At 40.8% G+C, this 26,817-nt stretch overlaps 1 protein-coding gene across 3 annotated transcripts in view; it reads left to right on the top strand.

Annotated features, from left to right (window-relative positions):
- Window positions 1–1,234: 1,234 nt before the first annotated feature.
- Window positions 1,235–26,817, top strand: part of SEMA6A (semaphorin 6A) — a 138,825-nt gene continuing 113,242 nt past the window's right edge. For all 3 annotated transcript variants that reach the window (XM_032789115.2, XM_032789114.2, XM_032789113.2), the window contains exon 1: window positions 1,235–1,778. The gene's annotated coding sequence lies outside the window, so the exon portion shown is untranslated. The remainder of the gene's footprint in view (window positions 1,779–26,817) is intronic.

The raw sequence follows: 26,817 nt of genomic DNA, 5'->3' as shown, positions 1-26,817 counted from the left end.
CTTCTGATTTGTTTTTGTCTCCGGGCACTTTTTTATTGTCATCTTTTCAGCTCTCTCCTTCTGCAGATCTTGATATACAAGTATAGCTCCCTGCTCTTTTTTGCTGCTGCTTTCTCTTAAAACGAAACATTGCTACTGGTATGGAAGACAGCTTTAGTGAACAATCGCGGTGGTGGAAAATTTCGATTGCCAGCATTTATGGTTGCCTCACTCAGTACAAATCTGAGGTAGACCTAAGGATATATATATATGGGGTAGAAATAAGGATATGCCTTGGGAATGGAGAGGAGTGAGGATGGCAAGTTTCCTTTTAAAAAAAAGTCTCTCTTAACGCGGGCAATGGATGGAGGCTGTGTCTTGGCAAGTTAATGTTTGTAGAAGAAAGGTTATCCCTTTTCCTCTTTTCGTGCACCTGTATATAATAAATCAAATATTTACTGTGTGCTTGTGTAGGTTTTTTTTATTGGGGATTTTTTATTGGCACTACGTTCACTTTTAAGGATTTAAATACAAATTTTCTCATTGCATGTAAATACAAAATTTCAAGCACAATGTTCAGACTATTGTAGTTCTATTAGTTTATTCTTGGCATATTTTTCTTTCAAGAGCTGTTATATCTACTTATTTGTATAACAATACTATATACTGAACACTTATATTTTCATATATATTTTACATATATTTACATATCTTCTAGTCAATTTGTTTTGTGTGTAGGATGTTTATTGCTCTAGGATTTGAACACTGGAACAGTTTTCAGAATTAGAAAGTCTTAACAATTCACTTACCCTCATCCTTTAAAACTTTTTTTCATTTTAGAAAATCGATGAGCAAATCCTTGTATCTCGTCTCCTGGAGCACTTCTTCCTTGCCTTTTTTTGCATCAGGAATCAGTAATACTTCTCTCGTCACTGCTTCATCTTCAGTCCTGATTACAAATACAGTACTGTACATAATACTGTATATGGGGTAAGGGCTTTTTCAGCTCTTCACTTTCGTTATCTTCTTGTTTGTATATGTCGGGGGGGGGGGGTGAGAGAAGGAATATCCACTTGGAAACTGGCCATGCTCTCACCCTATCCCCTACCCATTGCACATGCTCATCCTTGTTCGGTATAGCAAGGGACTGGAGAGGAAGGGTGGGCGGAATCAAGTGAGTCCATCTGGAGAGATCCAGTCCGGGATTTCACTCCACCCGCAGAGAAGCTGCCTTCCTTTGACAGAGGAGTTGGGACTCGGAGACTAGCAGTGGGAAGAGAGGCAGGGCACAAGGAGAGAGGTTGCTCTGAACTCCTCTACAAACACAGTTCAATGACCAGGAGCTTTGGGCTAAAGCAACCGCGCTTTCCTGCCGTGGCGCACAGAGTGCCGCCGGCCTAGGAGTTTTCCTGAAGCAGCCTCTACACCTGGCGCACTTTTGGTAGAAAGGGAGCAGGACAAGACCCTGAAATGACTTATCTCCTAAGATTCGACTGAAGGGGACTTCCTGGAGTGGGATCCTAGTGGAATTTGGGTTTGGAGAGGAGTTGCTAAACCTTTTTTCCTCTTCCCCCTTTTCTCTCCCGTCATTGGAAATGAGCAAATTGCATTTGCATTCCAGAAAGTAGCAATATTAAACATCCCATCCCCCAAAGAAGCACACATGTAGTAATGACAAAGGATTGCAAAGGAAAGAGTGGATCCAGTTTCCCAGAGAGATCCCCTTAAATGGATTACTAAATGGGACACTACATCAGCTAGTTCTGTCCTCTAGCTGCCTAGATACATGCACCGAAAAGGTACAGTACTCCCCTCTCCATATCTATATCTGATCCTTTGGGTTGCTTGCAAAGGAAGGCTCCTCCTGGTTTGCACTGGCGGGTCCGGGAGGAGCGTGTTCGGTGTGTGGTTAAGGTCGGCTGCTGGTTTCTAGCTCGGCAGCGCTTCGGAAAGGCGGGGGAGAGCCGCCTGCCCTAGCACACGTTGTGCGGCTGCCCCTGCCCGGTCAGCTTGCGGCTTGGGCTGCCTTTTTTATCAGTCTGGCTGCTCAGCCCGCTGACAAACAGGGGCGTCCCTCCCGGGCTCGGGCGCTAGCGGGGCTGAACGCGTATGTCCTTGTTCAGCCCCACTTCGTCGCAGTGCACGCGGAGCCGGGCTGCTTTGCCCCGTCGCTGGGCGTGCGCGCTGCCTGCGATGCGGGGCGCCCCGTGTGAGAGATCCAGAGCGGGCCGGGAGCGGGCTCTGGGGCTCCCAGCCCCAGCCTGGAGCTGCTCGGCCCGGGGCTGCAGAGCGTCACGGGGGAGCTGGCGAGTCTTTGTTACGGGGACAATGTGGGCGCCTTGCACGTGCGTAATCCCTGGGCGCTGCTCTTTAACCCAGGTATTGAGCTGTTGTTATTGACAGGGGCGCTGGGTGTGGAACAAAGGAGCCTCCTACCGGCTGGGAGACCCACACGCTCTGCCCCGTGCCCGTGCCGGTCCCTGGGTGTGGATGTGAGCTGCTGTCTGGCTGGCTTTGTTCGCTAGCATGGAGCTGGCGCTCCGGGCTGATCTCCCCCTCCCAGCCGCGGGCTCCTGTCATTGCTTTGCCAGCAGGGAGCGGGGGAGGCTCTGGCGCTGCCCCCCGCGCCCCCACTCCTAGCTGGGGTGCGTGTATGTGTCGGGAGCCACCACGGGCTGATTCCCCGCAGCAGCGCCAGACGCTCAGAGCGAAGGGTGGCTCTCTCAGGACTGTTCCCCGCCCCCTCTCGCCGCTGCTGTCAGCTCCTCTGGCACCGGGGTGGGGGCGGCTCAGGCACTGCCTCCCCCACGGGCCTGCCAGCCGCACCCCCTCTTGCCAAACGTCCGCATTGACCCGAGCATGAGGGAGCGACAACACGGTCCTGTGGGAAACCAAAGTCCTCGCCCTTTCCTTGCCCTGCTGCTCCCCCAGTGTGTCGTCCCCCCGCCCCCGCCCCTTCAGGCCCCGGGGAACCAGGCAACCCCATGGCAAAGTTTGTCTAAAAGGGAATAACAGGCCTGGATCGCACAATGGAGTGTTTGTTCCGAGCTCCCTCCTAAAAGTGCTGCCTGGGTGAAAAATACAAGGCGGGGGAAAGGGAAGGGGAAGAGGGGGGGGGGCCTCCCTGCTGTAGGGAGTAAGAAAAGAAGGAACCGTCCTGGGATGGCGATAAGCCCCCTCGCCCTCCGAGCTATTTCAGACAGAGGGTGTTAGATCTGAAGGGGCCAGAGGGCTTTCCGCCACTCTCACCACCGAAATCCCAGCCAGCAGCAGGGGGCGGAGGGGGATGATAGTGGCGGGGAGGATGCTGCTGGTGGGAGGGATTTTTGTGTGTGTGTGTGTGTGTGTGTGTGTGCAGGAGCATGAAAAGCTCTCAGTTGAGAGTAATGTGCATTAAGTGCTCTGGCTGTGAATTTGCATGAGCGAAAGTGGGAGCCTGAGCCTGCAAATCCCCATGAGTTGTTTTCCTGCCTGCTGGTGTATTGGAAAAGTGGAGCAGAACTGAGACAGCCTAGGAGAAGGGGGAAGGTTGAAAGCTGGTGGCTGCTGCTTTCCTTCAAGCAATTACAGAAGTAACAATTATTAGATAAATCAGTCTGGGTCAGGGGATTGTTGGCTCCGGGACCAGTGAAGCCATTTGGGGCATTCTCGTGGCCCGGGAAATGTTAGTGAAAGTTTGAAAGTGTGAAAAAGCATCTGGTTTGGGCTGCACGGAGCGCTCTGTGCCAAAGATTTTTGCTTTGCTTCCAGCTAGTTTTGCTTGTGATGAGAGGAGGGGAAACTGGTGCTGATGACTGACATCCAGAGGAAGGGTTAAATGTAAAAACCACAGCTTTCCCTGTTCCTTTGAAGCTAGGCTCCCAGCAGCTTTGACAAAGTTAAGGCAGTAGGGCTTTTTTTAACCATAGTCAAATAATTTCTCACGAGTGACTATTTAATGGCTAGTTGTAATATAGTAATTATTGGGTTCTTCCTACATGTCTGCTTGACCACTTGTTTAGAAGGAAATTTGTTGTTCTCTTTTTTTCTTTCCAAGATAATTGCTGATCTTTAAGTATGTTTGTAAACCTACATACTTATGCCAATGTTTATGCATTTTCAGACCTCTTTACAATTGATGCAGAATGAAGATCATGAAGTTCATTGCAGATACAGAAATGGTGGCTTTAATTAACTTGGTTATAAATAAAAAATGCAAATTTCTAATGGGGGCATGTTTGGGTCTGTAAATACATAACAGGAGAGTCAAATCCTCCCAAACACTTTCTATCTCTGGTCTACATATAGTGTGGTATTATTTGAAACACCCTGATAACTCCTGCTTAATATAAACCAGAACTAACATTAATTATTAACCCAACCTTAAATATAGGGGCAAAATCATGTCTCCAGCTATTTTTCTGTCTTTGTAAAAAACGATTTCAATGATTGTGCGAGTTTGGTTTACACATTCTTATTTACTTTGGGCCCCATCCTGCAGTCATTCCTCATGTGAGTAATCCTTACTCACAGGAGTAAATTCATTGACTTCAATAGGACTCTTCCAGTGAGTAAAAATTACTTGCAAAAGCAACGCTTGCAGGATCAGGCCCTTTTTGCAGCTCTTGCCCAGATTATTTGACTGGTTTAAGATGTGCATAAATATTACAGGTTTTAGAGATTGGTTTGTGGATTTCAGAAAAAATAATGAAAAAGACAAATGACCTTGTTTTGGTTAATGGGGCTGGCTAGCATATTTTGAAGAAAAATGGGCCATTGCCAGCAAGTCCTTCCTTACAGTAGTAGTCCCACAGGACTTTGAATGGAACTACTAGCATGAGTAATAAAATAACCCCCCCAAACCACATACAGTGCCAATGTGTTTCTCTGTTTATAGTTTTCTTTAGAATATAAAACATCCCATTTTTATATTGGTAACCATTTATAAAAGACCCAAAGACAATGAGACAAAGGGAGTATTCTTGTATAAAACCAAACATAAAACAATATGGGTGCAATTCTATACTCTTGTTCAGGAAAATCTTCCACTGACTTCAATGGAAGTTTAGTCAAGGGACTGCAGGATCCAGCCTTACCTCTGTAAATGATAAACTAGTGGGGGGGGGGGGGGTTTAAGAATAATTAATTTCATGCAATACAAGATATTTGCTTTTTATGTAATAGGAGTCAAAGAAGATATGAAACATAAGTGAATAGTTTGAGTGAAAAGACTCATGGTCACAGATGTTCTGCATATTCTCAATTAGTTTACATTAGAACTGTATATTTTTCTTATGATGGTAAAATCTACTTTATCAGCTAAACCAATACTCCTGAAGGTGGGGAATAATTGGGCACTAAAATTTACTAGGAACATGTGTATTTAACATGTCTTAACTGCTTGAAGATAATAGTAGATGGTTGCTATGGCCCCTTTTTTAATGTTTGTAATTTGAGAATGGCAGCTATTGCAATTGGAGTCAGAAGAAATAGGTAGCAGAGGGTATAGATAAGGAGCTGCTTTCATTGATTCATTGATTTTTTTTTAAAAAAGGAGCAAATTAATGACCTGTGATAAATCCAAAATAGAACTGTTTGCATTAAAAAGGAAATAGGTGATTGTGAACCTGTTTGTGTGAGTGTTTTTGTAAGGAAAGGGGAAATTTGTCATCTTGTTTTGAAGAGCGAGAAGAGCCATACATAAATACATCTGAAAGGATTTCACACGGTTTACAAAGGGAAGACATAAAATGTTTTAGGATTAAATTGGCCTGAGATAACACATGGGTTGCAACCTACTTGTTTGCAGGAACACATTGTTGTTCTACCCAAACAAATGTTTTGTATATAGTACATGGCTACCATACATTATAATAAAATGCCCAAAACAAACTAGAGTAAAATCTGGAAAGTAATATTCATTCTGATATATTTTTATGTATTTTGGCAAACCGTATTTAGAGAGGCTAATCATACTAACATAGAAATCTTATATTCCTAAATAGGTACAGATGCTGCTCTCTTTTACCTTTTTTTCCATGTGACCTCACTAGTAATGTCAATTCCAGAGCTGGATCTTCAAAAGCTGACTCACATGAATAATCTTTGCTCCTCTGAGTAGTTTCATTAAAGTAAAATGGGATCATGTAAGCAGGGATTACTCTGGTGAGCAAGAGTTTGCAGGATTAAGTCCCTACACTGGAAATTCTATCCTATGGTAAGAAATGGTTCATAGTCAGGGCCTGATATAGTGAGGTGCTGAGCACATCCTTGCAGTATGAAACCCTTAATGCTAATTTGGCCCTAGAGCTCTGTATCAATGGTCTGATATGAGTGAGGTCAGAGTCAGGTCCATAATAAATTGTGCTGAACTCCATGTCTTTTAATTCCCTCTTACACCTACCAGCACACCGGATGATTCTTAAAGCATTTTACAACCATTAACCAGTTATCCCCCATAGCATTACAATGAGGTGGGTAAGGAATATATGGAGATCACTTTGACAGTGAAATGTGACCACCTCTGGTACACAGTAGAATTGTTGTTCAGTAGCACACAACTGTTAGGATAGGAAACAGAGAAAATTGGGTCCTGATCTGTGAACTCTTAGGCTGGTGAGTAACTTTACTTGATCTCAGTGGGGCCACACATATGCGTAAAGTCACCCGGTAGTCAATAGGCAGACCTGGGGCCAAATCTGGACCACCAGATACTTTTGAATAGACCACAAAATCTTTTTACAGTATTTACTTACTATTATCATCGTTATTATTTTTGTATTACTTTTTCTGATGTCTGGACCTTGACTATACCTTGACCAAGAAATTTGGACCTTGACAACAAATAATTGATTACCTCAAGGTGTTTGCAACATTGGACAAGCAGAACTTCATTTTCAGTTGGAATTTGGTCTGGCACCAGAATTAACATCTCTCCTTTTTCTTATGATGCACAAATCTGTTTTATCAACTAAATCAATATTCCAGATGGTGGAAATAACTGAGCAGTGAAATTTACAGTTTTGGGGGATACTTAATTAATTATCGTAAGTGGTCAAGAACTTGGTTTAGGGCTCATCCAAAGAGTGGCACTGGTAGATTATCCAAGCACACAGCTGGGATATTGATATAGCACTTAGAGGGAAGAGTACCTCTTACTGAATCGCCATTTACTGCAGATCCTAAATTTCTTCTGAAAATCTCCAAACCACAAACTAATCTTGCCTCTCGCTTTTTAGCAATAGTGAGCTCTGAAAGGGTCAAAGCAACAGGGGAAATGAAAATAACTTTAAAAGTAAAGACATACAGCTAAGAAATCAATCGTTCAGAAAGTCCTAGTTTATTTTAAAAATATATCTATAGAAGGACTCATTATTTTTTACATTTCAGAAGCTGAAAAGCTGCTAATGGTTAATGAAGGGGCCACAGGAAGTAGAGAAGGGAAGAGACACATAGGAAATATCCGACTTCCTTCCCCCACACAAAATCAACAATTTTTTGGCTTTTGTGCACCAGATGAACAGAAATAAGGCTGCTAACCTAATGTCTTTTGAAATTTAGAGTTTGACTCAAGGCATAATTTTACAATTTGAAATAGATATCACTTTATGAAAACAACTTTTAAAAAAACAAGAACTAGAAAAGAACCACAACCACACTGTCCCATAATTCAACTGTGAAACCCCATGAAAGTTCAGTCTTCCATAGCCTTCCACAGTTTGGAATTATAGTTATTTATCAGCTAAAAAGAGGGGTAGGTAATGATGTGTGTGAAACACAGAGATTTTCTTGTATGAAAGGATTTTTTTCAGTTCCCAGAATATATCTGTAGTGGTTGAAACAGAGATGTAAAATGAAATAGATAAACTAGCTATTAACAGAACTGCCAGTTGCTGTATCTCAAGAGTGAAGACATATGGTAATTCATTGGATTCATGATGACCTTTTTTTTTTTTTTTTAAAGTATTGTTAGTAATAGCTATTTCTGCTCTAAAATACTGTATATAGATACTTGGAATTCGTGTTTAATATGCTGCCTTCTCCTATTTCTTTTCTGTGGTTATCAAACAAAACTGCTACTGAGGGGATTTCTGCAAAAATATTTGTTAAATGTTCATGCCATATTGGAAATTAACAGGACTTTTGCCTGCATGAAGGAGTGCAAAATTGTGCCCTTAGTGGTAGATTAAAAAGAGAGTATGTTCCAATACATATGTGGTTTCTATATCAAATTGCCTTCAGTGGAAACCAAATGTTTATGGAAGCAGAAAGAAGTGAAGAGTGTTTTTTGTTAGGGGATTTTTAGGGTAGCCTCAGACCAATGAATAGAGCGTATGTATCAGAAGTTTTCCTGGAGGGGATAGTGACTGACTTATTGATTATGCATTTTTATAAGTGTTCCAGGCCTTTCATCAGTGTTGTAGTAACCACTGGCCTCCAGCAGTGAAAATGAGTATCCTGATGCTGATGATGAAAAGGAATGTACTTCTTATGAATCCCAAACACAATGGGGAAAACTGTATGCCAACATATTCCCGACCCCAGCAAACATTACTCCCACTTCTTTATACCCAGCCATGCAGCCTCAATTGGATGATTCCAATATTAGATATGCTTGCATTTGGCTTTGAAACATCCAGGTAGGAAATTGTCTGTATTATTCCCTTCATCACTCTGGTGGATTATCTGTCACTTGTATGGGAGACACTCATCTTTTCAGTGTGATATAAATAAGCATCTAAACAATGTTTTGGACTTAGGAGAACAAAAGCCCAGTTTTGTTGATGCCTATCAAAATCTACTTTTTATTGGTAGTTTGAGATGGATTCTATGCTAATTTCTCCTGCTTTCTTGAATTATGGCCTACCTAGACACTGTCGCTGGGATCTTCATCTATTAATCATGGAAGCTACTTTCTTATTCGGTTGCCATAGTTTCAGTGTCTCAGATAGTGTTGGGGTGCCTTGGGAAAGGCTTGAGATATACTAGGACTTGCAAACCTTGCAGTTATTTTGGCAGTAGTAGAGCTCTAAAAGAATAGAAAACAGCTTCCAACATAATTCAGTGTTGGATTAAAAGAGGCAACTCCTAGATATGTCTCTCTGGACCTTGTTATTTGAACATCCAGCTAATTTTTTTTACTCTCAGGATTTGCTTTTTGCTAAGTCTTGCTGTTAAAAATGAACAGTTCAGAGACTAATGGCTACTTTTATCTATTGCAAGAGCAGAAAAGGCTTTTCATTAGGACTGTTGATAAATGGTTGGGTAAATTAGGGCATTTAGGGCTTACTAAGCAGTCCAGGTAATCTGTTTTAGAAGTTCTTGGGTCTAGGTACATGACATCATGTTTTTGACAGAGTAAACATTTGTTTAGTTTCCATTATTAGTTTAATTTAACCTTTCCTTTTTGGGGAGGGAGGTCTATGTTCATAGTGAGGAACATTTTACGGGCTGTAAACTTTTGGCATCCAGAACTAGTTCTCGTTCAGCTCTGTATGAGAACAAACATTTACTTTTCTTTAAGATTGTAGTATCTGTTTTTAATTATAATATTAAAACATTTGTAGCTTTGTATAGGCAGAACTAGAAATAGATACTAGTAGCTCACCTGTGAAATGGTGTCATGTTTGACAGTGAGGGGGAAAAGTGGTAGACTGGTAAACTGTTATAGTAAGAAACACTAACTATAGCACAATATGCATTTCTCACTCTGTTTAATTATTTGTGTCTGTCACATATGATGTAAAATACTGCACAGCTTTCTTTTAGTAAGCAAATTATGGATCTGCCTGTCTTCCCACTGAAGCAAAATTTCCATTGACTTCAGCATGAGAAGGAATGAACCATTTGTTTTTAGCAGATTCTTAAATCTCATTTCTGTTCGATTTTATTTCCAGTTTCTCAAACAGGAATCAAGTGCTTCCCTCCAGTTTTAATAATGCAATTTGATTCCCATATAGATAAACTTGACCAGTATTTTCCCTGTAAAATTCATGTTAAGCAAGGTATACTAAAGGCTGTGCAGTGAGATTAAAGAAAGCTTGACTTCATTATAAATGGAACTAATCTGAAAAATTAGCCCCTTTTTACTGTAAAATGGCTAGCTTTCATTCAGGGATGAGCTTCAGTTTGAGATTTCACTTCACCAGCTTATCAGTTTTCCGAAAAGATCAACAAATAGTTTTAGTACATGTGCCTACTATACATAACCGTCCTTCATGAATTATACCAAATGACTGATTTCAAAGTCCAACAATTGAAAGTAAATTAGAGGGGATTACAAGACTTCAATTGCTGTTAGCATCTGCACATTTCTGGGCCCAGAAGTCCATATAGTGAAGTTTTATACTTTTAAGTAACACCGAAGTTTTTGATCCTGGGGCATGACTTTCCCTTATGCTGAAATTAGCCCCCCCAAATCTTTTACATTAAACAAAGAAAACATGTGTTAGTGTATCCATCATTGTGGTAGCTTGATGATTTAACACTTTAAATGGATAAGCTCTGGTCACTTTACATTTCCCTTATGGATGAGAGTAGGTGGTTTCAAAAGCAAACTGATATTAATGAAAAAATACTTCAGCTCAAAGGCAGTAAAGACAGTTTGCACTAGTTGTGCTTTTTGCCTCCAGAACTTGTAATACTTCAATTAGTCCCAGGTTAGACAAGGTATTGTTCATGCAGCTTTAAGGAAAGAAAGCAGGTCTTTTGTGGGGATGATAGTGGTATATAATTTGGAGTTGAAATAACCTTAATTAACAATTTTTGATTACATATTTTTGTGCCTCCAAGGCATAGTCATATCTGAAGTTATGTTACTTCAAAGTATTGTTTTAAGCAGCAAGTTAACTACAATTGTATTGTCTTTGTATGTAGTGTGCCCAGTCCTATTCCTATTGAAGTCAGAGGCAAACCTCCCCAGGATTGGTCCCTGAGTATATTTTCAACTTAATAAAGCATACGATTGATTTGAGGTTGGGCAACTAAAGAATGTGTACACATCTCTTTGTAGTGAAACTGTAATATTGTAACATTGAATCCAAGGATCTCATCAAGGAAAGAAAACACACTGCATGAAGAGAATTAAAGTATATTTCCTACTAAGTACTAGATTTCAACAACATTATGCAGCATGTTCTGCCACCCTTATTCATACAGAGTAGTCTCTTACTCTGTGAGTAGTCCTAATGGGCCAAATTCTGATTTGGACTGTGGCCCTGTGCAGAAGCTTAAGAAGGGGTAAGTCTCCCCACTTCTTCTCCACAACTACATAAGAACCATATTGGGCCATATTGGGTCAGACCGCTGGTCCATCTAGTCCAGTATCCTCTCTTCTGACAGTGGCCAATGCTAGGTGCTTTGGAGGAAATGAACAGAACAGGCAATCATCAAGTGATCCATCCTGTTGCCCACTCCCAGCTTCTGGCAAACAGGCTAGGGACACTCAGACCATGGTGTTGCATCTCTGCCCTTCCTGGCTTATAGCCATTGATGGACCTAGCCTCCATGAACTTATGTAATTCTTTTTTGAACCCTGTTATAGGTTTGGCCATCACTACATCCCTTGGCAAAGAGTTCCACAGGTTGACTATTTGTTGTGTGAAGCAATACCTCCTCTTTTTTTTTGTTTTGTTTTAAACCTGCTGCCTATTAATTTAATTGGATAACCCCTAATTCTTGTATTATGTGAAAAAGTACATAACATTTCCTTCTTCACTTATTTCACAATCGTCCTCTATCATACCCTTTCCAAGCTGAAAAGTCTCTTTCTTTTTAATCTCTCATATGAAAGCTGATCCAGTCGCTTAATCGTTTTTGTTGCCCTTCTGTGTGCCTTTTCCAATTCCAACATATCTTTTTTGAGATGGGGTGACCAGATCTGCACGCACGATTCAAGATGTGCACACACTATGGATTTATCTAGAGGCATTATAGTATTTTCTCTTATATATCCCTTTCCTAATGGTTCCTAACATTCTCTTAGCTTTTTTGACTGCCACTGCACATTAAGGATGTTTTCAGAGAACTATCCACAATGATTCCAGGATCTCTTTCTTGAGTGGTAACAACTAATTTAGACCCCATCATTTTGTATATATAATCAGTATTTTGTTTTTTAATGTGCATTGCTTTGCATTTATCAACATTGAATTTCATCTGCCATTTTGTTGCCCAGACACCCTGTTTTTTTAGATCCCTTTGTAACTCTTCACAGTCTGCTTTGGACTTATCTATCACTACCAGATGGGTTGGCGGGCAGTGATCGAGCCAGTGGGGATCGATTTATCGTGTCTAGTCTAGACACGATAAATCGATTCCCGAGCGCTCTCCCGTCAACTCCTGTACTCCAGCTCAGCGAGAGGCACAAGCAGAGTTGATGGGGGAGCGTCAGCAGTTGACTCACCGTAGTGAAGACACCATGGTAAGTCAATCTAAGTACGTCGACTTCAGCGACATTATTTATGTAGCTGAAGTTGCGTAACTTAGATCAATCCCAACCAGTGTAGACCAGGCTTGAGTATCATCGGCAAATTTTGCCATCTCACTGTTTACCCCCATTCCCAGATCATTATGAACATGCTGAACAGCACTGGTCCCAGTATAGACCCGTGGAGGACACCACTGTCCATTCTGACAACTGACCATTTATTCCTACCCTTTGTTTCCCATCTCTTAACCAGTTACTGATCCATGAAAGGTCCTTCCCTCTTATCTCATGATTGCTTACCTGGACTGTAGGTCTGGGCAGCATCAGTAAATGGGTGCTATGCACCCACTGCTTCCCTCCTAGAGAAAAGGGTTGGGGAGAGTAGTTGGAGACTTGGCTTTGCTTCCCCAGTGTTCTGGTACAACTGAGCCATTGTGGGCAATGTTGTAAGGTGGTGCTGGAACAGGCCAGCAGCAAAGTACTACCTCCCATGGACACATGACAAAAGAGTGGGGACGTAAGGTGAGATTTGTGCTGCCAAGAGGCACAATTAATCTTTTGTACTATTCCTGGGGTACAGCTATGTGTCACCCGATACACAAGTCTTGTTCCAAAGTAATGATCTAGTCCCAGGGGCTCTCCATGGAGTGTGGTACTAGCCAACGTCAGCATGGCAAAATCTGACTCAGTATTTGTTTTGAAACACCTCTTTCATTATCAGGTGCCTCAGAGCAGACCTCAACCTATTAATTACAATATTCAAGCCCAGTTGATGAATCATCTCATCAAAGCCCAGTTATCTTTCATAGTACTTAGCTTCTAAGAATAGCTTTCTACTGAACATAGGGTATAATACATTAGAATTTTAAATTAAATTTCTGCACGTGAACAATAAATTTGTAGCTTATATAAACTTCTAGTAGCATTCGACCCATCAGTTTTAGAATAACTTGTACTCATTAATTATAAATGCTCAGTTTTTGCATTTATGACTTACTGATCTTTAGCCATCTTACTGAGAGAGGACCTAAATTAAATTGATTTTTAATATTTGTTGTAATGTGTTCTAGGACAGTGATTACATAACACAACTTTTCAGAACTGTACTCATCTAACAAGATTTCCTGTAATAGAAATAAATTCATGCATAGATTTATATGGATTTTTTTTCTAGAGACAGTAACTAGAGTGGAGAGAGGAAAGTAATTTAATTTTTTGCAAACAAATAATAAGACAAACTTCTTTTTAGTGGCTCTTTTGAGTCCCACTACTACAGTTCAGGCAAAAAAAAACCACTTTGAATTCCATAGGAGTTTTTCCTGAGTAAGTCCTGCAGAATCTGGCCCTTAAAGAGATATTCTGGGAATGAGAGAGACTTTTGCATAAGCTATTACACTTTTTAAATTATCTTCAAGGTGTTTCCTTTTAGTTCTGAGGAAGGGAAGTTCACTTTGTTAAATACTGATTAACTTTCTTACTAGAAGCATATATCGTAGGGTGGTGTCGTCTTTTTTCGCCATTTATCCTGTTCTGGACATAAGACCTAGAGATATTGCCAGAGCATTTCCTTTCCCAGGGAAGGAAAAAAAGAGGTCCTGTTCTTGTTTAACAGTCCAAAGGGACAGTTAGCCAACCTGGAGCGAATAGTCTGAAAACCTGGGATAGAAGGTGGATGGATGACTGACCACTGGAATAACACAGGTCTTTCATTGACAAGATATGTTTCACAGTACAGTATATAATTCAAATATGTTTATAATAAAAGTTTGACTATACAGACACTACTGGGTTATGCAAGACTCAACTTATGCTAATTCATACTTATGGAAAAAGTTCCATAAGCCAGAAATAGGATTTTTTCGAGTTGCAGAAATTTTTGCGTAACGTACAGGTATACATTTCTGACTTAACCAATATTTAAGTTATGGAAAGCGTTCCAGAACGGAACGATTGCATAAGTCAGGGGGCGTCTGTAATTGGAAAAACTGTTTAAAAATAAAAATATAGTCTGTGTAATAATTAGACCATGTTCTCAGACAAAGCTATTCTATTTCCTTTTTAACAAGTGCTTTACATTTTAACAGATACATGTTTATGCAATAGTTATATTTATCTATGTTTTTGTCTTAAGATATCTTGTGTAACTGAAATGCTGGAGATGACATCACTTGCAAAATCATAAATAGCACCTAGTAAGTGTTGTTTGTAACATTGTGCTGAAAGTAAATGCTGATGTACTGAAGAGGGAAGGAAAATGTAGAATGTGTAATGATAGTTAATGTCAAAAAAGGGATCTGTAAGAATACGTGTATTGATTCACCTTGAATAGCAAATCAGTTCTTTTAGACATTTTTCAAAAATGGTCAGTAACCAGTGTTAGTTTAAAACAGATGGAAACACTGATTGTCATTGCAATCCAAGAATCCTAAGAACTTTTCAGAATCTAAATCTCCTTTATAGTATTTTCTGAAAACAGGGCCTAATTCTGCAGTCTTGATTCATGCTAAACTCCAGGATGCAACTCTTGGGGCCCAATTTTGCAAATCTTTTTCAGGCAAGTAGTCCTTACCTATGTGAATCATCTAATCAAAGCCAATTAGACTGCTGGTATGAGTAAGAACTAGTTGAGTGACTACTCATGAAGTTTTTGAGACTACTCACAAGAGTAAGGGTTAGGAGGATCTAGTGCTCAATCTATTTACACCTGATTCACAAAATTAAGGGCCAGTCCTACTCCAAATGGTAAAATCCCCATTTATTTCATTGGGAACAGGATCAGTCTATAAGGCCCCAATCTGATTCCCACTCAAATCAATGGAAGGACTCCCACACATTTCAGTGGGAGGTGGACTGGGCCCTCCATCTGGGAGATTTTCAACTCTCTAAAGAAATGAATGAGAAAATTCCATGACATTCAATCCATGAAGAAGTTTTATTTTTCTACATATATAAAGGTGTGAGTCTGAGTTAGTAGTTGTATTGAAGAAATAATATCTCTTAGAGTCCATGAGGTTGATGGAGTTTAGATGTGAACTTTTTTCAAAAGTTAAGGCTGGAAAAGCTTGTTGTTTAGTATAGCAAGACTGAAACACACTTCCAGGTCACAATTCTGTTTACTTCTTCTGGAGTAGGTAGCCAAAAATGAGCTGCTGTATGAATTCCTGAGGAGATAAACAAAGAATTCTGCAAAGATGGGTGAAATACACTTACACCCTTAGACTGTGTCTGTCTAGAGAGTTCTGCAGGTAGAATTTACATGGAGGGTATATGTTGCATTTTCATTAGTTGGGACAGCAAAATTGGCACAAAACAAGCAGCTTTCCTTAGTGTTATATAGGAGCTTCAGAAAATCCCTATACTTTCAAGAGAAAGAACTTGTCACTTTATCACAAAGATAGTTTTAAAATCAAGTCTTCTGTAAAAGTACTACTAACAATGAAGTGCCTAAGGGAACAAAGAAGGGCTTAGCTAGATATTTTTGTGTTGAAGATTAAAAATATTTGTCTTAAGTGTTGGTTTTTTTCACCTCAGCCATTTAAATTGTGAAAACTAATAGGAAAATATGCATTTCTTTCCTGTTCCTTTTCATGTTATATATAGTCTGCCCTCTTGTGTTTATAAATCTCAGTGCAGACACTCCTGTCAACCAGATTTTAGTAGGGGTAGTGAAAACATTGAAGAAAGATAGGAAAAGACAGACCCAGGCAGCACTTTTGAAATGCCCTGTAGCTTTTCTGTTCATGTATTGTCTTGCTGTTTATAAGTAAGCAATGTAGTTGATAGCTTTTTGCAATAGAGACGGCTGATATCTCAAACTGGATTAGTGAAACTGACTCTCAGACATGCACTCAGAGCCAATTTACAGCAGTGGGTAAAGGCCATAATGTGTCTGATTCAAATGAGATTCACTGTCTGCCTTGAGGAACTGCTGCTAGGATTAACATACACTTTTAGGGCCCAATCCTGCTTCTAATGAAATTACTGGTAAAATGCTTGTTTTAATTTCAGGGATAGCAGGGTCTTGCCCTAACACTCCGGGATATATAGGAATGTCAGGATATACAAGTGTTAACAACTTGATATGAAATAATACAATTTTTCCTGCATCGAGGCCATGGCTGTTCATTTTGGCAGTACTTCATCTCAGGTTAATATTAAAATAGTGTGGTCTAGCTTTAGCAATAAATTTATTTGGTTTTCTGATTATCGTGCAAAAGGGAATTCCTAAAATCGCAGATTAAGTTCAAACAAATTAGCTGGATTTCCCTACAAAGGAAGGAAGGAAGCAAGGAAGAAAGATTTCACGGCCTTTAAACAGTCTTTTTCCCCCCTGGTGAAACAAGAGAGTAAAAATGGTTCCAAATTATTAAATAGTTTCTGGAAATAGTCCCAACTCTCCCCCTTACTCACATGAAGTATATTTTTCCTGGCTCAAAGGAGTATTTATCCCCTATTTTATGTTTTAAACAAATATAAGCATTTTGAAATGTAATAAAGTTTTTAGAGGATGCAGAAAAATAGGCTGCCACAGTTCAGTATTAAGTGAGTGCTCAGCAGCACAAAGAAGATCAAGGTCAGTTGCTGTTTTTATTGTAAATCACGTTCATAATTCAACTAGTGGTGGGCTTTCCCTGCCTCTCCAGATCCTGGTGGATCCTGAGCCTTAGCATCCAGATCTGACTTCCTCAAAGCCTGGTGTGTATTTCAATCTAGGATTTTGGTTCAGGTCCACTTCAAAACTCAATGGTTTTAAAACATTTCATTTGCATTGTGTTGAAACAGGGCACAAAAGCTATCAGCCTTTACACAATTTATTGCTTTAAAACTTATCAACTTGTAGATCTGGAACAGGCAAAAAATAATTTTTGTAGTTTTTTGTTTTGTTTTTTTTTAACCACTACCTGATTATCAGCATTTAGGGCCTAATTCTTAGGGTACGTCTACACTACGAGATTATTCCGGTTTTACATAAACGGTTTTATAAAACAGATTGTATAAAGTCAAGTGCACACGGCGCGGCACATACACACTAATTCGGCAGTGGTGCGTTCCATGGTCTGAGGCTAGCATCGATTCTCCAGAGGTGTGCACTTCGCTGGAGCTATTCCGTAGATCCCATAGTTCCCGCAGTCTCCGCCCCCCTTAGAATTCTGGTTGAGAACCCAGTGGCTGATGGGCAAAAATCATTGTTCGGGGGTGGTTCTGGGTAAATGTCGTCAGGTCACTCTTCCTCACCGAGAAACAGCAGACAGACAATCATTTCGTGCCTTTCCCTGGATTGCCCTGGCAGACGCCATAGCAGCGGAACCATGGAGCCGTTCAGCTTTTTTTTTTTTTTTTTTTTTTTTTTTACATCACTGTATGTGTACTGGATGCTGCGGACAGAGGCGATACTCCAGCGCTACACAGCAGCTTCATTGCTTTTTGCATGATAGCAGAGACGGTTATCAGTTGTTCTGTTCTGTCTGCTGCCAGTGTAAATGGCAATGTGAGACGGTTACTGTTTCCTTCTGTACTGTCTGCTGCTGTCAAGGTGCATCTGGCTGAGATTGGCGCTCGGGGGCGCAAAAGCAAAACTGGAAGAATGACTCCCGAGTCAATTCCTCCTTTATGGTTTCTAAAAAATAGAGTCAGTCCTGATTAGAATATGGGGCAAGTGTACTGAGAACTAGCGTGTATCAGAGAGCATGGGTGCTCTGTGTCAGATCCCACAGAAATGATGAGCTACATGCCATTCACGGGGGTGCCCCCTGAACAACAACCCCACCCGTTGCTTCCCTCCTCCCCCAACCTTCTCTGGGCTACCGTTGCAGTGTACCCCATTTGTGTGTCATTGAAGTTATTAAAGAATGCAGGAAATAAGAAACATGACTTGTTAATGAGATAAAATGAGGGGAGGCAGCCTCCGGAGCTATGACAGTCCAGGCCGACATTAAATGCGGGCGGGGGAGAGAAGCCAGCATGCCCCGCAGCTATGACAGTCCAGGCAGGCACGAATCTTTCCTTTACACAGGAAAAGGGAGGGGGCTGATGGAGCTAGCCCCCAGTTGCTGTATTGAGGCACGGTTACCAGCTGTTGCTTTCTACATCTACTGGGAATGACCTGGGAGTCATTTCTATTTTCACCTAGGCGCCCCAGCCAGCCTCACCTGAAGCCAGCCAGGAGCACATCACCGGTCGTCTGATAACTAAGACCGGCTACCATTTTACTGCACACTTGCACACCGCGCCGGGCACAGAGGGAGGAGGATGACTGCTCTTCACTGCTACAGATCACAGCCCATCTACCAGCAGCATTCAGTAGACATATTATGGTGACATTTGAAAGAAGTCAAGAAACTATTCTTTCCCTTTTCTTTCACGTGGCGGTGGGAGAGGGAATAAATTGATGAGCTATTCCTCTGAACCATGCTGGGACGAGTGTGGTATAAATCTAGCAGCATTGGGAGCTCAGCCAAGAATGGAAATACTTTTCGGAGACTGCCGGGGATGTGGAGTAGCTGGAGTCTCTCAGTACCCCCTCCCTCCCTCCATGAGCGTCCATTTGAGTCTCTGGCTTCCTTCATGCTTGTCACCACCTTGTGTAGCCTGTAGATTCTTTTTTTTTCCAAACACTTTGGCATTTCGTCTTCTGTAACGGAGTTTGATAAACAGATTTGTTCCCATACAGCAATCAGATCCAGTATTCTCCTGATACGGTCCATGTGGAGCTCTTTTGGATTTGGGGATGCATTGCACCCGTGCTGATCAGAGCTCCACTGCTGGGCAACAGGAAATGAAAATCAAAAATTTCGTGGGGTATTTCCTGATTTACCTGGCCCTGCATCCGAGTTCAGATTGCTGTCCAGAGTGTTACAGTGTGCACTGTGGGATCCACCTCCCGAGGCCAATACGTCAATTTGCGGCCACACTAACCCTAGTCCAGGACAATAATACCGATTTTAGCCCTACTCCTCTCGTTGGGGAGGAGTACAGAAACCAATTTAAAGAGCCCTTTATATCGATATAAAGGGCCTCATAGTGTGGACGAGTACAGCGTTAAATCGGTTTAACGCTGCTAAAATCGGTTTAAATGCTTAGTGTAGACCAGGCCTTAGTGTGCTCAAGTCCTATTGAAGTCAGAGGGTTCTATTTCAGACTTTTCTCCAGATCATTCTGCTTGGGGATGAGGTTTGTGTATGGAGTGAATGGAGGGTCATGCAGAACCTTTGAGATCCATGAGGATCCCAAGAAATGTGCAGAAAAGCAAAGCCATTGCCTCAGAGGCCCTGTGACAGGGGCTTCCTAACCCTCTCTTGCCTCAGGGCAGTGTGTCACCATAGAGTCCGTCCTGCCAGGGCATATTCATCTAGTATTTGCCACTTTTGCCCCAGGCACCCTTCACCTCTTCTCTGCCCACTCCTCAGTCATGGATCTATAACCTTACACGAGTCCTCTGGGGAGGCAGTTAACCTCTCTTTCTATGGGAAGAGGAGAGGATCAGTGCACAAAGGGTTCCCTCAGCACACCGATCTGAGTGGGGATAATTAGGTGTGTTTGTTTGCATTATTGTGAATATTTATAATATGTTTCAGCCCCAAATGGCAAGGGACTAACAATGATAGCCTAAAATTCACATGTGAATAAAATGAGGGAATTAGACAAATCTAAAGTTTTTCTCTCCCTGAGTGTGTCATGGAAGTGAGCTACCTGCGCCCAGATATGTGAATGAGAAGAGGGATGATGCCTGATTGCTTCACTGGTGCCTCCTATCTGCCAGTAAACCAACCTTTCCAGTCAAACAATTTATTTCTTTGGATTCATAAGATGTTCTAGTTAATAATCTTTTAGCATACATAAAAATTTAAAAACTGTACTTAAAATGTCTATAACTTTTCTCAGAATCAACCAAAGACTCTCCAGCCATCTACTCCAAAACCCTAATCAACAGCCCTCTGCCCATTAAAAAACTTGGGAAAATATGTGGGCCTTGCAGTACATCCTGAAGGTCACCAAAAATGTAGTCTGGCTAACAAATGTTAGGGACAGAGAGGAAGGAGTTCCAAAGGCAACGACCTCTCATTGAGAACACCTGCTCACCAATCCCATCTCTTAAACCAAGATGTTAACTTTAGCTCCTTTGTGCAACTGACACAGAGTCAAACAATAAGAGAGGTGGTCTCTGTGATGATGCCTAGATTATGATGGGTGTGGCTAGTAAGAAGAACATCTGTTTAATAAAGGGGAGGATCACACTGAGGATAGCGTCTGAACTGGCTTTCAGTTGGAGGTAGGAACATCAAAATAGTGGACAAGCTCAAATGCCTGGGGTAGCCTACTCCCTCTAACAGAGAAAAAATTGTGTTAAAACACAACCTTAGAACATATGATTTCCTAGAACTGTGCACAGTACTTCCATCAGTGGGGGTTCAGCGTGCAAAACAAGAGCAGTATTTTTGGCTACAGCTTTAATCTAACAAAAGCAAGAACATTCAAAGTTAAGGCTGTCACTCTGTGGTTTAAACTCATTCTATTCTGCCTCTACCTTACAGTACGCAATATAAAAGATCAAACATGGTTCTGGAAGCCTGCAGTACTAAATGGAAAGTTAAGGATGGAATGGCTCCATTAACTACATTTCTTTGCTTTCCTTGACTGAAATGAAATCATTAACATTCTTTAATCAAGTATTTTGTCTCTAATACACAGTTTTAGTTCTGTTACCCCTCCGTTGGCTAAAGTAGCTATAGAGAGATGTCCTCCTGGTTCAGCATACATCTTAAAGCAATAAATAATACATTAGTTACCTAGGGGTAACACCTGTGAATTTCTCAAGAAAGAGTTTAGAGACATCTTTGGAAAGTATATAATGTTTAAAGAATAGTTTATATGAAAAGCTGATACCTACGGTATATGTTCAGTACAAAAGCTTCCAAGCTGGAAAAAAGACCTTCCAGATAGCCTTTTGCACAGCAACACTTCTAAGGTGGTCCAATACAAGGTATCAGATTATCTACCTCATCTACATTTTCTTTGGATGGAGCTTCACCCTATTTAAATTAAATGGATGGTGCTGTATTGATTGTAAATCCCCCCCACAAAAAAACCCTTCATTAAACTGAAATGAAGATTGCAGGAACACATCAGTGGTTTGCATGTATATTACCTTTCAGGGGTAAAAAGAAATAAATTAAATAAAGTTGTAACCCAGTAAATTCAGAGTTAAAATCAAGCTCACAAGAAGTTCTCTAAAAGGACAGGCAGTTGCAGTGACGGTAGACTTCGGTTCTTGGCAGGTGCCCTGCCATCCTAACTCTTGGGATACTGGTGGAGGGAGAATAAAGACATCCAGAGGAGTGAGAGTGTGACATTTAGCCAGGGTACAGTCTGGACTGTTGAACAGCTGTCTCTCCCCAGTTTCTCAGCCTAGGGTACCTCTTACATTGCTTTACTATGAGAACAGTTACTCCTGGCCGGTTGACACACAGTGTCCAGTGTGTCCCAGTTATATGGTATTGCGTGCTCCTAACTAGCCATTCATGAATTAAACTGCAGAAGAACACCAGCAAGCTCTCTCGTCCCAGACTTTACCCCAGAAATGTGCGTCTTGCACTGTCCACCACACTGCTGAATAATGCAAGCTCATATAAAGTCTGTCATTTCATCAATGGAAAATGATATGCACCAAACTTGTTATCCCAAATGGAGCTTCCCGCACACTTTAATCCAAACACACTGGTTAAGATAAAATAGTTAAACAAATTTATTAACTACAAAAAGATAAGAAAGATTTTGAGTGACTACAAGCAATGAGGCAGAAAAGTCGGGATTGGTTACCAAAGAAATACAAGATAAAATGCGAACTGATGGCTAACTTAATAAACTAACAGAATTCAAAGCAAAGGCATTTCTCTTACTGCACTCTGCAGTAAATGTCATAGGCTGGGTCTCCTTCCAGCCTGGAACCCTTCCCCTTTAGTTCAGTGTCGCTCAGGAATTCATTGATGTCATAAGAAGAGAGATGGGAGGAAGATGAGTGAAGTCGAGCATTTTCCTCCCCTCTTTATAATTCAATCTCTTGTACTAGAAACATCCTTGCTGAGTCATGGTGACAAAACAGACTCTTTCAGCTCTGAGGTTTGAACCTTCCCTGTGATGGAATGTAAATTTCTTGTTTATCCCTTCCCCTCTGCTGGAGAATGACTCTTAAGCAAGCGATAGCCTTTTAGCACCTGGCTGGGGTGTGAGTGTGTCTTTGACTCTGAGAAATGGGTTTGCGCCTGCTTTTTTTAACCTTGGAGCATATTATAACAATATTATACAGTGGAGTCTTGTAACTTTATGTACAATGCTGCCACACATATTTTATCACGACAATAATGTTCAGTAGATTATGACCTTTCAAATGATATCTCACAAGGTAGATTTTGTACAAAATCTATCATAACCTTATAAAAGGGTACAGGTTGTCACAGGAGACATTCAGGGAACGTTTGAGGGAGAGGGGCTATAGGGAGCCAGGAGGAACAGGTCTCTGGGTGGGCCACAGGGGGACTTTCAGGACTTGAGGTGGGGAGATGTGTAGTGGCAGGAAGCTCTGAGGTTCAGGAGCTGAAGTGGGGAAGAAGCAATAGAACCCTTCCTGTCTTTTTCACCTTACAAATCTGTGTTTTGCACCAATGAGATTTTTTTCTGATGAACCCTTCCATTAAAGGACCTCAGGAGATCCACAGTGTGGGTGGGGTGGGGTGGGGTGGGTGGGTGAGAGGGGGGCATTCAGAGAAAACAGAAGGTTTAGGAAACAGTCGATCATCTTCCCATAGAATTCCGGAGATTTGTAGGTGGGGAAAAATAATGTCCCCCACCTGACTTCTTTTTCCTACAAAGTCTTAGGAGACTCGCTGACCCCTCTTGGAAGCCTTTGGTGGGAAAATTGTCTTTTCACCATTAACAAGTGATTGGGTTAGAACTGGAGGTCTAGCTCTCAAGGACAAGAGCTTGGTACTTACTTGTAGAGAGAGAAGATTTGCCTTCCAACAGTCATTTGACATTCCACATGAGGGTCACCAAAGCCAGCGTTGACTGTCTTGATTCAAAGCAAATAGGTTTTTAAATTATAATTGAAATTCTGGTTCTGAACAGCTAAAGGGCAGTAAGGTAAATTGTCTTGCTCTCCTGCTTGCTTGCTTGCTTTGTAATAAAGTGGCAAAAAAATTAGAAGACATTTTGAACTCTGGTGAATACCTCTATTTTTAAGGTGTCCAAAATTAGGAAGCTAATTCACTTCAAACTATGGATCTTGGTAGAATATTTCTACTTTGACCTCATCCCTAACCTATCAAGCACCACCTATCAGACGCTTTTAATGGATTTTATGGAAAGGGATCAATTTGGGGCCTCTAATGGAAACTCTGTTTTAACCTTAAATCTACATTAGGTTGAAGGAGGCTTTTCCAAGCATTGGTCTTGAAGCAGTTATAACAAAGAAAACATGTTGATCCTTGCTGAACTACCCACTCATCCGTGGAGGGTCAGACCAAGATTGCGGCATTTGGCAAGGCTTGCATTGCTGCTGTCCATGCTCTACCTCTTCTGTGATGGGCAGGGGCATTTCTGGCATTTTTCATAAGGCTTAAAGAACCTGTTTATTGCAAAGAATATATTGCAGTGACTTCCCAAAACGCAAACTGCAATGGAAATATTCCCTGACATATTCAAAATACAGGAGTACTGGACTTTTCAAATGAGTGCTTTATAAAAATGATTAATCCCTACCTTGATTAGGAACCTTGCTAGAGGAGCTTGCAATTCATTAGTAACAGCTGTGATTTTTTTTTTTCAAATATTTTGATTATTTTTAAAAGGACAGATTTGAAAAAGTCCTAAATTATTTTCAACTGGGCTTTTCAAAGCTAAACGTGCTTGACAATGTCCCATTAATAATTAGATGGACTTGCTCCTACTTGGATAGGCTGCAATTAACCGTCTTTGGTTCGAACAGACAAACTGTCTTCTCAGTTCCTGGAGCGCTTTGTGAATGTTTTTAGTATTGGTTGCCTGTGTGTTTTGAGAACAAGTGCTAAAACCTGGCTTTATTATAAATGATGCTATTTTGTGCCAAACTGTTTGAACTCAGCAGAAACCTGTCATAGCTACATTATAAATTAAGTTACACATATGTACACCATACATATTTTCTAATGGTAGTTATTTGTTTATGATCCATGTCTGAATTGGTTTATTCATGGTGCAGTGCTCCATGGAACGTGACAGCATTCAGAATGTAAGGACCTTGATTGTCTTCCCTTCCCTGCTACCCATCCCCCCTCTGCATGGAAAGTAGCCCTGATTAAAGGAGCCAGAACATACTCAATCGGGAGTGCTGTGTGCTATTGAATCCATTGTTTTTATTCTTCCAGTAAGAAGCCAAATCTCATTTTATAGCACAATGTGTTGTAGAATTTTCACTTCATTAGGACAACAGGCTTCCCTATGTCTCCATTTTTCCCATTTATTGCTACTGCTGACAGTGCTTACTGTTTGCTGCAAGTGTGATTATAATCTACTTCTCTGAAAATTTGGTCCCTAATATTATCAGGGAATACAGGCACTATATACTATATCATGTGTATACTAATGATCTTGTATACTAATGAGATGAAGAGACAAAGATGGCAGTGTCTCTGATATTTATTCTTAGTGTAACTTTTTGGACTTATTTGGAGTTTCAGGGTGGTCTTTGGGTAAGAGTTTTGATAAAGCATTTGTTGTGTGTCTTAACGTTTTGTTAACATTGAAGAAAACATTATTAAATGATTCATTCATTGTGACACCACAAAGTTAGAAATGTAAAAATACAGTTATGATATAGATTAAAAATACCATAGGGAAACCAACATTATGATATAGATAAAAATACCACAGGGAAACCAACATATTTGTTTGAAATTTGTCAAAATTTCTGTATATGCCACCTATATGTAGTGTCCATGTGGTGAATGGCAGAGCCACACATTAAATAGCATTTGTTATGTATCTTTGGCTGCCTCACTTGCATTTTGCCCACTAATATAGCCATCCTGGGATTACTTACAACATTCCAAACTTAGAAGCATCTTCATACAGCTGCAACTTTCTTCAATAAATAGCCCGCCAGAAAAATGTGGCCCTCTTTTACCCAGAAAATGAAGAATTATGTGCCCGAAACTACACTTTGCCCAAGATCAAGAACATTATTCAGTCCTGCCCACAGTGAGAGGTTTAGGGGTTGATATCTTCTGACCTATCTTCAAGGTTAGAGAAGCATACAGCTGAGTATCAAACCCCATAGCTCTAAACTGTTGGAAAAAGGAGATCTGTGTACTGCCAACTAGACACAAGGCACTTTCTTCCACGGACATTTTTAGATACCAGAATTTAAAATGTTGACATTATTATGTATGGAAAAACTAATTTGGGTCAGTCTGAGGTTTCCAGTGTTATCTTGTTCATAATTTCCCCCCTTCGGATTTCTGTAAACTTGGATGCTGAGTAGCTAAAACGGTAGGCTCAGATGTTAACAAAGGGATACAAAAATAGTACCAAGTGCTAAGTGTGCTTTAACGTTGTTGCTAATAGTTTTCAACAACAGTGTGCACAGAGCCCTAATTTCATGCCATAGTTCCACACCCTTTGGCTGCTACTGTCTTATTTTGAAATATTATGTAACACAGATTTTTTCATGGGAAAGAGAGGAGGTTTTGAATGCTGATTCAAATGATAGAAATGATATTCCGGCTTTCTGCAACACTTCTCAGACTCTCACAACCAATGGAGGTAAAGGATGAGAGAACTATGGAGCCACACTCGTAACAGAATACCGCTTTCAGAGAGCTTCTGTACAGCAAAATATTGTTAGCATTAGCAAATTTGCTAGGTTATTTCACAGTGCTGATTTCAAACCCCAGAACTGGAGCATTGAAGCTCTGCCAGTATCAAGTAACATTTGAGATAATTCTTTCTGTAACCTTTTTGCAATCCATATAAACATTGCTGACATTGTAAAATTTGCCGCAGACCTTCAGTCTAAAAGTGCAGTTCAGTTTCACTTGCCATGGAAAACAAGTGTTACTTATGGTTTTGTCTGTTGTATGAGAGAATCACAGGTTTAGGGAATTGGCATTGGGAGTAGATTGCATTAAGCGGATGACAAATCTGCAGGCCTCTGAAAATATATGCAAGAAAGGTGTTAATAAAGGATAGATGCGTGTTATACAATATGATCTTTCAGAGTTCTGCTCAGTAGCTCATTAACATTCAGTATGTACTAGAAATGATACAGACTTTCTAAAATAAAATAGAAATATGGATAGATAATCTCTCTTTGTATGGATTATATAGAAGTATTTGACTTAATTATCAGAGACCTATTTACATGCTGCATGTGAGAGAAAGAAGGGATGGCCTCATAGTCG

This window comes from Chelonoidis abingdonii, chromosome 6, assembly GCF_003597395.2.
Source record: "Chelonoidis abingdonii isolate Lonesome George chromosome 6, CheloAbing_2.0, whole genome shotgun sequence".
Taxonomy (NCBI): domain Eukaryota; kingdom Metazoa; phylum Chordata; order Testudines; family Testudinidae; genus Chelonoidis; species Chelonoidis abingdonii.
This window is presented reverse-complemented; position numbering and strand designations above follow the sequence as displayed.